This window comes from Cervus canadensis, chromosome 5 (assembly GCF_019320065.1).
Source record: "Cervus canadensis isolate Bull #8, Minnesota chromosome 5, ASM1932006v1, whole genome shotgun sequence".
Classification (NCBI taxonomy): Eukaryota; Metazoa; Chordata; class Mammalia; order Artiodactyla; family Cervidae; genus Cervus; species Cervus canadensis.
This window is the reverse complement of record NC_057390.1, coordinates 69,786,067-69,799,956: the sequence shown is the minus strand read 5'-3', so window position 1 is coordinate 69,799,956 and position 13,890 is coordinate 69,786,067. Positions and strand designations below refer to the sequence as shown.

Below are 13,890 nucleotides of genomic sequence, written 5' to 3'. Positions count from 1 at the left end.
TCAGTGACCAAGTTACAAACCAATGACTCTCCACAAACTGAAACGAAGTTAAGTTGGGGAAAAACTGGGAAAAAATTAAGCTGAAATACCAATGGTAACTGCCACTGGACTGTGGGTAATTTTTTTTTTCCTTTTTACCCTCCCCATATTTTCTATCATGTGCAAATATTATTCTAATCCAGAAAGATTTTTTTCATTTTTATGTGGTAAAATCTTATCTTTTATGGATTCTGCTTTTCTTAAGTATGCTTTCCAAAGAATGACACAAAACCCAGAGCAATATGAGAAAAAATCTTACCAAATGGACTTACATTATATAAAATGAAAAACTTGGTACTGCCTATACACACATGCACACACAAGCACACACACACAACCTATAAGCAGAGTCTAAGCTACGACCAACCTAGACAGCGTATTAAAAAGCAGAGACATTACTTTGCCAACAAAGGTCTGTCTAGTCAAAGCTTTGGTTTTCCAGTAGTCATGTATGGATGTGAGAGTTGGACCATAAAGAAAGCTGAGCACAGAAGAATTGATGCTTTTGAACTGTGGTGCTGGAGAACACTCTTGAGAGTCCCTTGGACTACAAGGAGATCAAACCAATCAATCCTAAAGGAAATCAGTCCTGAATATCCATTGGAAGGACTGACGCTGAAGCATCATTGATTTGTAACATGGTCACTGACTGACCATGGGAGGATAACACTCTACTTTGGCCACCTGATGTGAAGAACTGACTCATTGGAAAAGCCTCTGATGCTGGGAAAGATTGAAGGCAGGAGGAGAAGGGGACAACAGAGAATGAGATGGTTGGATGGCATCACCGACTCAGTGGACATGAACATGAGAAAACTCCAGGAGTTGGTGATGGACAGGGAAGCCTGGTGTGCTGCAGTCCATGGGGTTGCAAAGAGTCAGACACGACTTGAGTGACTGAACTGAACTGAAAGGAAAACTAGTTGAAAAAACTGGGAAACATATCACATACAGAGAAAGGTGCTATAAATCAAGAAGAAAAACACCAATTCAAAAAAAAACTGGCAACAAAGACAGTTTAGAGAAACAGAAATACAAGTGGTTAGTAAATACCTAAAAAGATGTTCAACCACAGCCATACAAATCTAAATATAGAAATTGAAATCAAAACCATACTTTTTCCACCCACTAAATAGGCAGAGATGAAAAGGACTGAAAGTTCAGCATGGGACAGGGCACATGGAGGAGGCAGTCAGCCAGCGCTGCAGAAGGAACGGCTCTTCAGAAACAATATGGCACTCTCGAGGCTTGGATGGCTACACCTTTGTCCTGACAATTCCCAGATATAAACATTAATTTGAAGATTATACTCTTCCAAGTACATAAATATGTACAACAAAATTTATTAGAAAGCCATGTTTGTAGTATCATGAAGCTAAAAATTACCTCAATTCTAGTAAGTAATAAAATAGATTGCTGAGGAGCCAAATAATCATCTATGCCACCATCAAAGAAAAGCAATGTGGACACCAAAAGCACAGCCAACACACATAGGTAAGGTGAACTACGTCAAAACTTAGAACTCTTCTGCATCTAGGGATACAATCAACACTGAAAGGCAATCTTCAGAATGGGAGAAAATATTTTAAGGGGTTAATATTCAATATATAAAGAACTCCTACAATTCAATAGAAAAAACAATTTAAAAATGGGCAAAGGACATGAATAAAACACTTCTCCAAAGAAGATATACTAATCGCCAAGAAGCATATAAAAATAATCACTAATCATTAGGGAAATGCAAGTCAAAATCACAATAAGATGTCATCACACCCACTAAGATGGCTGGTATGAAAAAAAAAACACAACAGGAAATAACAACTGTTGGCAAGGATGTCGAGAAATTGGAACTCTTGTGCTTTGCTAATGGGAATGTAAGATGGTACAGCAGCTATGGAAAATAATATGGTGGTTCCTCTCAAAAGACTAAATACAGAATTATTCTATGATCTGGCAATATCACTTCTGGTTATATATCCAAAAAATCAAACACAGGATCTCAAAGAGATCTGTGTATACTCATGCTCACAGCAGTATTACAAAATAGCTAAAAGGCGGAAACCAAATGTCCATCAACAAATGAATGTATTTTAAAATGTGGCATACACATACAATGCAATTACTCAGCCTTAAAATGGAAATTCTGAAACATGCTATAACACAATGAACCTTGAGGACATTACACTAAATGAAATAAGCCAGTCATAAAAAGACAAACACTGCATGATGCCACTTATATGAGGTAAGATACTCAAAGAAATTCAAAGTAAAATAGTGAAGAACCCCTGGAGAAGGGAATAGCAACCCATCTAGTAGTCTTGCCGGGAGAATTCCATGGAGGAGAGGAGCCTGGTGGGCTACTGTCCGTGGAGTCACAAAGAGTCAGACACTACTGACTGACTAACACACACAGCTGTCAGGAACTATGGGAAGGGGAGGGCTGATGAGTTGTTTAAGTTCTGCAAGATGAAAAAGTTCTACAGTCTATGCACAACAACAGGCATATACTTAACAATGTATAGTTTAAAATCATCAAAATGGTAAATCTTAAGTGCATTTTACCACATTTTATAAAGGAGCAATGTGGATAGGTAATGTTAGTGGGTAGAATCTAGGTGGTGGGTATACGGTGGGTAAAATTCAAATCTGCTGTGTGTTTTAATTTTTTCTTAATGAAATAATGTAAAGAAAAAGAACAACGCAACACTCTATGTGCAGACATGCAGAGACATTTAGACATTATCAAGTGAAAAGTGCAAGTTGCAGAATTGTAAATGTCATTTAACTCCTTACCCAAGTAGGGGGGTGTTATACATATGTGAAGAAAGTTATCTTAGAAACCATTATCACTGTTTTCTACTGGAAAGAGTGTTAGATATGTAAATTCTTTATACCCTTAAACACCCATTACCTGTTTTGTAAACATATACATTTATACAGCTCTATAGATCCTATATGCAGGTCAGGAAGCAACAGTTAGAACTGGACATGGAACAACAGACTGGTTCCAAATAGGAAAAGGAGTATGTCAAGGCTGCATATTGTCACCCTGCTTATTTAACTTATATGCAGAGTACATCATGAGAAACACTGGGCTGGAAGAAGCACAAGCTGGAATCAAGATTGCCAGGAGAAATATCAATAACCTCAGATATGCAGATGACACCACCCTTATGGCAGAAAGTGAAGAGGAACTAAAAAGCCTCTTGATGAAAGTGAAAGAGGAGAGTGAAAAAGTTGGCTTAAAGCTTAACATTCAGAAAACTAAGATCATGGCATCTGGTTCCATCACCTCATGGGAAATAGATGGGGAAACAGTGGAAACAGTGTCAGACTTTATTTTTTTGGGTTCCAAAATCACTGCAGATGGTGATTTCAGCCATGAAATTAAAAAACGCTTACTCCTTGGAAGTAAAGTTATGACCAACCTAGACAGCATATTGAAAAGCAGAGACATTACTCTGCCAACAAAGGTCTGTCTGGTCAAGGCTATGGTTTTTCCAGTGGTCATGTATGGATGTGAGAGTTGGACTGTGAAGAAAGCTGAGCGCCGAAAAATTGATGCTTTTGAACTGTGGTGTTGGAGAAGACTCTTGAGAGTCCCTTGGACTGCAAGGAGATCCAACCAGTCCATCCTAGGGGAGATCAGTCCTGGGTGTTCATTGGAAGGACTGATGCTGAAGCTGAAACTCCAATACTTTGCCACCTCATGCAAAGAGTTGACTCACTGGAAAAGACCCTGATGCTGGGAGGGATGGGGGCAGGAGGAGAAGGGGACGACAGAGGATGAGATGGCTGGATGGCATCACCGACTTGATGGACATGAATTTGAGTAAACTCCGGGAGTTGGTGATGGACAGGGAGGTCTGACATGCTGTGATTCCTGGGGTCACAAAGAGCCGGACATGACTGAGCGACTGAACTGAACTGAAACTTCTTTAAAAAATATATATTCTTAGTCTAACCCAGATAAGGTTTGTTTTGTCAGAGTGGAATTGCTTTAAGTTGATAAATTTATTTGACAAGAATTAAAATCTCTTTATTATATTGATTCTTCCAATATAGGTGCAAATTCACTCTCTTCGATTTTTCAAGTCTATTCTCCATCCTTTCCCAGGATTTTGTATTTTCTTCACCTAGATCCTATACACTCCTTATTCAACTTTGTGTGTGCATGCATAGACACTTCAGTTGTGTCTGACTCTTTGCAAGCCTATGAACTGCAGCCTGCCAGGCTCCCCTGTACATGGGATTCTCCAGGCAAAATATTAGAGTGGGTTGCCATTTCTTTCTTCAGGGGATCGTGTTGACCCAGGGATCAAAACAGCACCTTTCACCTCCTGCATTGCCAGCCAGGTTCTTTACCACTTAGCACCACCTAGGAAGCCCAATTATTGGTATATAGGAACTCTACTTATATATTTACTTTAACAATCATCTTTTTGAACTCTTACCTAGATTTTTTAGTTGATACTTTTGGGATTGCTAATAAAAAAGCAGTCATAGTATCTGTAAATAACAACTTTTTTCTTTTAATTTTAGTTTGCACTTCATTTATTTTTCACGCCTAACTACACTGGCTACAACAACTAAAACAATGCTAAAGAAAATAATGAAATCAAGTTTTCTTGTCCTATCTTTCATTTTTCCATATGTTTATCTCTAGTGTTTCACTATCATTGTGATGTTGGCTACTAGGTTGAAATATCCTTTACGTTATAAAAATATCTTTCTGCCCAAACTCAAAAAACAAACAAAAAAACCCCAAAAGCAGTCAGGTAATGGAAGTTTTGGTATGTCCTCTTTTTTTTTTTTTAAAGGGCAATATGCTGAGTTTTATTTCCACTATTCCCAAGACTGCTGTTTTAGAAGGAAAATAAATTTAAGTAAGCCAAACAGAGAGTAAATTATATTTAAGTCATCCATACACAGAAAGAAATTCTAATTACGTTTACCGTCCTGGGTATGTGTATATATAATCAAAAGGTTTTGAACAGACACTGAATTTAAATAACTGCTTTTTTAACATGTGAGATAATCATATAGCTCATACCTGTGAGGTAACACTAGGTGCTATACCAAACCCCAAAATGTCACTAGCGTAACATAATACAAGTTATTATTAAGTTATAAACAGTTATTCAGCTGTGAAAGTATTATTAACAGTTCAGTGCACCTGATTCCTATTCAGCGGGCACACCCTGCTCTTAAATACCTTGACCCAGAAGTGACACACTATTCATGCTCACACTTCCCTGCAAAAACAGTCACTTGGTACCACCTAGATACAGGGGGTCTAGAAAATAAAATCCTTGCTTAGAGAGCTGGGCAAGTACCATCTCTACATACAGTTTCTCATTTTTAACCTAATAATTTGATAAATTAATAATTTCCTAATAACAAAAGGAACTTTCATTCCTGGAATAAATTCTGATTAATCGTGGTGTGTTGTTTTATTATATTGCTGTATTTATAATTTATATACACGATTGCTTAGTAAAATTAGCTTATTTTCCTTTTCTTTTTGGCCTATTTGTTAAAAGGTTTCAATATGAGTTAGTTAGCATTATTTCTACTATATACATGGTAGATGTTCAATATTTTAACAGTAAAACCACTATCAGAAGGGAAGTGAGACAACAAATCCAACAATACCTGATCCAACAGACATATAGATTCTAGTTGCCATAATACAGACAGAAGTAATTTACTATAGAAATAAAGCATGAAGAACACTGAAAAAACCAGGAAGCTGATATATCCTGAATAATGTCTGTATTAAAACTTTTTTTTTTTTGTGAAAAGTCATAATTTTCTGAAAGCCTCTGAAGGACTTTACAGATTTTTTTTGTTGAAACCTTGGCCATCATCTGTCACAGAAGAACGTTACCTTCCACAGGCCAATGCCAACCCAAAGTTACTCCAGAGGACATTTGGTATGAGAGGAGCTGGACAGTAAACCGGAACAAGAAGACAGGAAAATCTACCCTGAATTCTAGGAAATGGAGTATAGCCCGAGTACTGAACACGCTGCCTCCCCAATTCAACTCCTACATCTCTCTTCCTCAGTCACATTACTTCAGCTACACTGGCCTCCTCATAGTTGCTAGACCAAGATGACACATTCCTGCCTCAGAGTCCTCATACCGACTGCTCCCCCTCCGTAGAATGCTCTTTCCCCGACCATCTGCAAAGCTTGCTCCTTTATCTCTTTCAAATGTTTGGTCAAAAGTCAGCTTCCAGGGGATTCTCTGATGGCTTAGTGGTAAAGAACCCGCCTGTCAATGCAGGAGACTCAGGTTCGATCCCTGATCTGGAAAGAGCCCACAGGCTGCAGAGCAACTAAGCCCACGAGTCACGGCTATTGAGCCTGCGCTCTACAGCCTGCGTCCCCCGGCTACTGAAGCCTGTGCGCCTAGAGCCTGTGCTCCACAACAGAAGCAGCCCTCACGACGGAAGAAGCCACAACAGAAGCAGCAGCCCTCGCGGTAAGAAGCCAGCACACCGCAACTGGAAAGCAGCCCCTGCTTGCCACAACTAGAGAAAAGCCTGCATAGCAATGAAGATCCAGCACGGTCAAAAATGAATGCATAAAAGTTAAAATACTTAAAGAAAAAGATTTGTGTGCTAAAGGACATATCAGGAGAGTAAAGGGACTTTCCTGGCGGGCCGGCGGCTAGACTCCGAGCTCCTAACGCAGGGATCCCGGTTAGGGAACCAGACCCCACATGCCCCGGCGAAGAGTTCACGCGCCGCAACTACAGATCCCGCATGCGGTAACCAGGACCCAGGGCAGTCTAATAAGGGATTGATTAAAATGTTTTTAAAGACCATTTCTTAAAAAAAGTGAAAGAACCCACAAAACAGAGACAATATTGGCAAATGATGTGTCTGATAAGGTACATGTATGCAGTATAGTCAAAGCTATGGTTTTCCTGTAATCATGTATGGATGTGAGAGTTGACCATAAAGAAGGCTGAGTGCTGAAGAATTGATGCTCTTGAACCGTGGTGTTGGAGAAGACTCTTGAGAGTCCCTTGGACTGAAAGGAGATCAAACCAGTCAATCCTAAAGGACATCAATCCTGAATATTCATTGGAAGGACTGATGCTGAAGCTCCAATACTTTGGCCACCTGATGTTAAGAGCCAACTCATTGGAAAGACACCTGATGCTGGGAAAGATTGAAGGCACGAGGAGAAGAGGGTGACAAAGGATGAGATGGTTGGATGGCATCACTGACTCAATGGACATGAGTTCAAGCAAGCTCTGGGAGATAGTGAAGGACAGGTAAGCCTAGCATGCTGCAGTCCATGGGGTCACAAAGAGTCGGACATGACTGAGCAACTGAACTGATGCAGTATATGAAGAATTCTTAGAAATCAACAAAAGACAAATAACTCAATTCCTCAAAAAGTTAAACACAGAGTTAACATATGGCCTAGCAATTCCCCTCCTACATACCAGAAAGAATTAAAACATTTGTTGACACAAAAAGTTGTACACAAAACATTCACTGCAGCATTATTCATAATAGCCAAAAGTGTAAACAATCCAAATATCCATCAACTGATAAAGAGATAAATAAAAGGTGGTGTAGCCATGAGGGAATATTATTCAGCCACAAAAAAGGATGCACACTATAATATGGATGAACTCTGAAAACATTATACTAAGTGAAAAAAGTGAGACACAAACGGCCACATGTTGTAGGACTGCATCTATATGGACTGTCCAGAACAGGCAAACCCAAGACACAGAAGGATTAGTGGTTACCAGAGGCTGAGGACAGTGGGGGAAGAATGAAAAATGACTACTACTAATAATAAAGATAATGAATATCAATGAGACCGAAAACAAAAAAAGAGAGAAAGATTAAAGAAACCAAAAGCTGGTTCTTTCAATTGATTTTTAAAAACTGACAAACCTCAAGCCAGCCAAAAAAATCTGCTTACCTGAATGTGTTTCTGCAGAAATTTAGAAAATGCTGGCAATAGGAAAGCCATTTATGAGCCTTAAAGACATTGAAGTCATTAAGATCCCTGAAAATGGCTACAAGGCATTTTAATGGTGGGGAATACTTCATAAGATGTGCTGTGTTTTGTTTTTGTTTTTTTGTAAAGCTTCACTGTAACTAGTAGTGCTAACAACTTGGGAGTTTGTAAATTTTAGTAAAATCACATTTGTTAAAAAAAAAAAAAAACTGATAAATCTCTAGCAAAAAAAAAAGGGGGAGGGGGGAGACAAATAACCAGTATCAAGAATAAATAGGGGATATATTACTACGGACGGCAAACAATAATACTACCAACAACTCTACAGACATAAACTCAACAACTTAAATGAAATGAACCAATTCCTGGAAAACCGCAAACGACTAAAGCTTACACAAGATGACACAGGTAATCTGAATAGTTCTATAATTATAGTAGAAAATGAATTCATAGTTAAAATGCTCCCACAAAGAAATCTCCAGACCCCAGAATGCTTCACTAGTTAATTCCATCAAACATTTAAAGAAGAAATAACACCAGTTCTACACACAGTCCATTCTCATTATTCACAATAGTTATGTTCTATAAAGTCACCATGAATGTTAAATTAGCAAATACTGATCCACTGCTCCTAAGTAAAATACAAAGTTCCTACAAGCCTCTGGTCATATTTGTCAACATAACCTTGTTTTACATGTGTTTCTGTTTAGAGATATCTTATTTAATACATATTACTGACTCACTGACTTTGAACTCATGGCCAAAAGGACTGTAACTCACACCTAAACAAAGCTTATGTAACACAGGTGTTTTCTCCATAAGGCACACAGTTTCCTTGCATTTAAGAATGAATGCTAGACAGCACTTCAGTACTACACTTGGAAGCCATTTTAAATAGTGAGAGGACTAACAAAAAGCACAAAAATGCAAACACCATGACACTAAATAGACCACCATAAGGAACATTTTTCACTATGAGAGCTGAAACAAGAAGGCACAGCATCACCTTGTTTGACTTCAGCAGAGATCTCAGCATCAGGTGACAAATGTTTTGCCACTCAGCCAATGTCCATGAATAGACAAGAGTGCCACGTATTGATTTTGGGATGAGGAGTAAATTTTAGCAAGCAGGTGAATCCACAAATACAGCTGACCCTAAAACAACACAGGTTTAACTGCACAGGTCCACCTATACAAGGAATTTTTTTCAACAGTAAAAACTACAGTATTACAGAATTCAAGGTTGGTTCAATCTGTGGATGAGGAGCTATAGATATGGAGGGTTGCCTACAGGTCACTTGAGGATTTTCGACTGTACAGAGGGTTGGCACCCCTAACACCCAAAATGTTAAAGGGTCAACTGTATTGAATCCACGAATAGTGAGGATCAATTGTAATCTCTCTCAGGAAACAAAGTAGGAAGATTTCCTTTTTTATGAGGTCAACACTATCCTGATACCAAAGCCAGACATAAATAACACAAGAAAGCTACAGACTAATATCCCTTATGAACATAACCATAAATGTCCTCAACAAACCCAGCAATATATATAAAGTGTAATACACAACCAGGTAAGGTTTCTTTCCCCAGCAAAGTAAGGCCAATTCAAAATTTGAAATATCAATGTAATCCACCATATTATAAAATCTAAAAAGTAAAGCATTCACAAAAAACCATACAGCTAACAGGAAACACTTTCATCAAACCTCTGACATTTGCTACCACCTCTGTCTGCCAGGAAACAGACTTGGGAAATACACATGAAGCAAACCCAATACTAAAAAGACTAGAAAAGCTGCCCTTCTTGCTGCCCACCCATCTATTCTCAAGGTGTGACTTTTCTATCACAAACCTATAATAGGTTTTCTCCTAGCAAAAATATTCTTAAATTTGATCAGAAATAAATACACCAGTCAGACACTACTGAGTGACTGAACTGAACTGAACTATACCAGTATTTTTTAAACTATTTTCTTTTTGCTGCTTATGGGCTTTCTCTAGTTGCAGTGCATGAGCTTCTCATTGCCATGGCTTCTCTTGTTGGGGAGCACTGGCTCTAGTGCATGGGCTTCAGTAGTTGCAGCATGTGGGCTCAGCAGGTGCAGTACCCAGGCTTATTCACTTCGCAGCATGTGGAATCTTCCCAGACCAGGGAGCAAACCCACGTTCCCTGCATTGGCAGGCAGACTCCTATACACTGCACCACCAGCGAAGTCCAAATAAATTAATATTTAATGATGTTTTCACAAAAAGCATCATGGAACCCAGAGTCACTGCGATGCACAACTCTAGAAAGCAACAGTCACGTAAAATACAGTATGCGAATGTGAACGGCTCCCCCTGGAGCTGTGCAACACAGACTCCTGACTGAGTCTGCCGCCTCAAGCACCCAGAAGACCAGCTGCACAGACGATCGTGGAATGGGAAGAATAGTGGCGTAAGAATTCAGAGAAAAGGGACTTCCCTGCTGGTCCAGTGGTTAAGACTCTGAGCTCCCAGTGCAGGGGGCCCAGGTTCGATCCCTGGTCAGGGAACTAGATCCCACATGCTGCAACTAAGACCTGGTGCAGCCAAATAAATGCATAAATTAAAAAGAAAAAAAAAAAAAAGAATTCAGAGAAAAGAAAAATCAACATGAGCTAGAATGAAGTGGGGAAAAGAGTTTGCTTTCTTTTTTCCCTCTCAAGAATCATTCAATTCTGTTGTGTTGAAGAACATGCCAGAACCTCCTAGATAGGTGAAGATTTCAGGAGACTGCCAGAACTTAAGTATAGGCTTCTGTTGGAGACCTTTAAGCGTGAGAGGTGTACAAGGAATAGGTATAAAATAAGAAACATTGATGGGGGGGGGGGGAATGTATACCCCTATTCATCCTTTTAATTCAAGAGAGCCCTACTCTAACCCTGAAAACCTCTCTGTAGCTAGACTTTTCAGCTCTCTACAATACACCCCAAAAATGGCCCCAAACACAGACAATGATGTTGTCACCTGCAGAAAAACATTACAACTACTAGAACAAAAATATCTGTAAGTTCAACTTCTACAACTCTCCACATTTGGATCCCAGATTGTCTTTTCTAGCTTTATCTTTTACTATACTTCACAAGACTCAAAGGTAAATCAGCATGCATAAGACATACACTGCATTTTTTCAGCCTTCCTTTGTCTGGAATACCCTTACCCATATTCACCCCTGAATATCCAGGCCAAACCCTCTCTGAGACCAACCTTTCCATGTTCCTTCCTCCACTAGATTTTAGTATTACTTTTAGTTTGCTATTACACAGCCCCAACAACACAAATTTATGGTGTTATTATGGTTTATGATGAAACTTAGGTGAACACAGTACCAAGTTATCTCACAGTTCTGTGCCAGGATTCTGGCCATGGCCTAAGAGGGTCTTCTGCTGAGGGTCGCACAGAGCTGAAACAGAAGTGACAGCTGGGACTGTGAATTTATCTGATTCTTTTCCAGGCTTACCACGAACCTTACTTGTTGGCAGGTTTCAGTCCCTTACTATTTTCTTGCTGACTTTCTGCCAGGAGTCACTCAGCAACTAGAGGCTGCTTGCCATTCCTTGCTACATGCTTTCTCCATATCAATTCACAAAGCCTAAGTCAAGAGAGTGGGATCTAGCACACAATCTCCTAAAGCACAACATGGACCTTCCACTGCGTTCCCAAACTTGTCCACAGCTTGTTCAGGTCTCTGTCATTCATTCCACACTGACCTTGGGAAACAAGTGGCAAATGGGGTCCCTGAGACTAGAAAGCTTTTCATTAGAACTGTTTCAAACCTCTGCACCTAGTAAGAAATAACATCTGTACAATATTCAGTTTTCTCATTCAGAAACATTAGATGATCTACGTTTATTAATTTTTCAGTAACATTAACAAACCATGCTTACATCACTTGTGACCCCTTGGACTGTACCCGGCTAGGCTCCTCTGTCCATGGGATTTCCCAGACAAGAATACAGGAGTAGGTTGCCATTTCCTTCTCCAGCTTCCCAACCCAGGGAGCAAACCTGCATCTCCCTCATTGACAGATGGGTTCTCTACCACTGAGCCACCAGGGAAGTCAACAACATACCAGGCATCATGAAATCATTTTTCACACATTCTAGCCTAATCATCTGATGCTCCAAATGGTAAATTCTATTATCTCTATCTTAAAGTTGGGGGAAATTGAGAACAGTTAGTCTAAAGTCCCTACAACTCCAAATGTGGTCCTTAAGAACAGTTAATCTAAAGTCCCTACAACTCCAAATGTGGTCCTTATACCAAAGCACCAGCATCACCTGTGAACTTATTGCAAATGCAGAATCTCTGGCTACACTGCAGACCTACTGAATAATCACCTACATTACAATAAGCTTCCCAGATGATTCTTATACACACTAATGTTTGAGCACTGATTTAAATGACTTGTCCAAGCTGACACAATAGCTCAATGAATTCAACAACCAAAATCAGATCCAGATTGCTAAGGTTATTCCCAAGCTGCTAATAAAAATAGTCTTGGAACTTCCCTGGAGGTCCAATGATTAAGACCTTGGGCTCCCAATGCAGGGAATATGAGTTCAATCTCGGGTCGGGAAACTAAGATCCTGCATACTGCTCGGGAGAGGCCAAAAAATATATATATAGATAGTCCTATATTCTTCTTTACGTCTTTCATAGGTGTTTAATGATATACATGAAAAGTATTCATTATTTTTATCTTATAATCCATCTCTCTTTAACATCTTTCTCCTTCTCTCCCCTCTCCACCACACACACACACAAACACAATGTAAAAGAGAAAACCTTTCCAAAAATATCAATTTCATGGGTACCATCCATTTAAACTTACAAAATTTGCCAGAAGCACTCAAATTATATAGGAAACTAGAAAATCAATAGCAATACATTAAAATTTTTATGTTACTCTTTAGAATAAGTCACTATTATCATTAAGCACTTTATTTGAAACTGAATATGGCTAAACCAACTACTAAATAATTCAGACATCAGTGGGTTAAAGATTCAAGATGATGTGGGCCACCCCAAGCTATTGAAAGTCCATTCTAAATGTAGTATCAATGATGTTCGCTGCTAAACATCAGCAGCAAAAGAATTTCCAAATGACAACTGTTTCACAACATAATTTTTACTAAAAGAGCAAATTACCAAGAAGATGCAGTAATTAATTAGGTTTACAGTGTCCCTTGATGTTCAGGACTCAGTACATGTGTTTTTACAATTAACCAATTTTAGTTTTGTCAAGCAAGGTCAGTAGTAAAATTACCACCGAAATGTCCAAATGTAATTCAAAAGGGTCTTGGAAGGCAAATACCATGGTGTGTCCTGAAACAACTTTCTTTCACAAACAAGAGAGAGGTACTGAACCAGTTTTCCTGGCAAACAATACTCAGTATAGTTGATTAATTTTACTCAAATTGTGTTCTCTTTAAAGTGAGACAGTGTCTTATCGCCAATAAAAAAGGTGAGCAACAACAAAGATTTAGCACTCATTTCTGCAGGTAGAAACATTTAAAAGAAAAGTCTCTGCCATCAAGAAGCACAGTCTTACTGATACATATAAACTGAATTTCTTCCTACTTGTTCATAATAAAATATGCATTTTATTTGGGGAATATATACCTTCAGAGGTAAACATTTTTTAAAGCACTCATTTATAATCTTTGAGAACGTTTTTCTTAATAGGACTCAAAACCTAGAAAAACACAAAACGTAAAGATTGGCAAATTTATTTATTAATATATTAACGGAAAAAAATGAGCAGAAAAAAACAACTGCATAAATCAGTCAAAGCCAAAATTGGGAAACAGATCTGTGACATGTATGACAAAGG

At 38.8% G+C, this 13,890-nt stretch overlaps 1 protein-coding gene and 1 non-coding gene across 3 annotated transcripts in view; one reads left to right on the top strand and one right to left on the bottom strand.

Moving 5' to 3' along the window:
- Positions 1-13,890, bottom strand: part of ASXL2 (ASXL transcriptional regulator 2) — a 119,849-nt gene that overhangs the window by 99,263 nt on the left and 6,696 nt on the right. The window lies entirely within an intron of this gene.
- On the top strand, positions 7,969-8,098 carry LOC122442787. Its single transcript, XR_006269773.1, has one exon. It is a non-coding gene; the product is annotated as a small nucleolar RNA SNORA33 (small nucleolar RNA).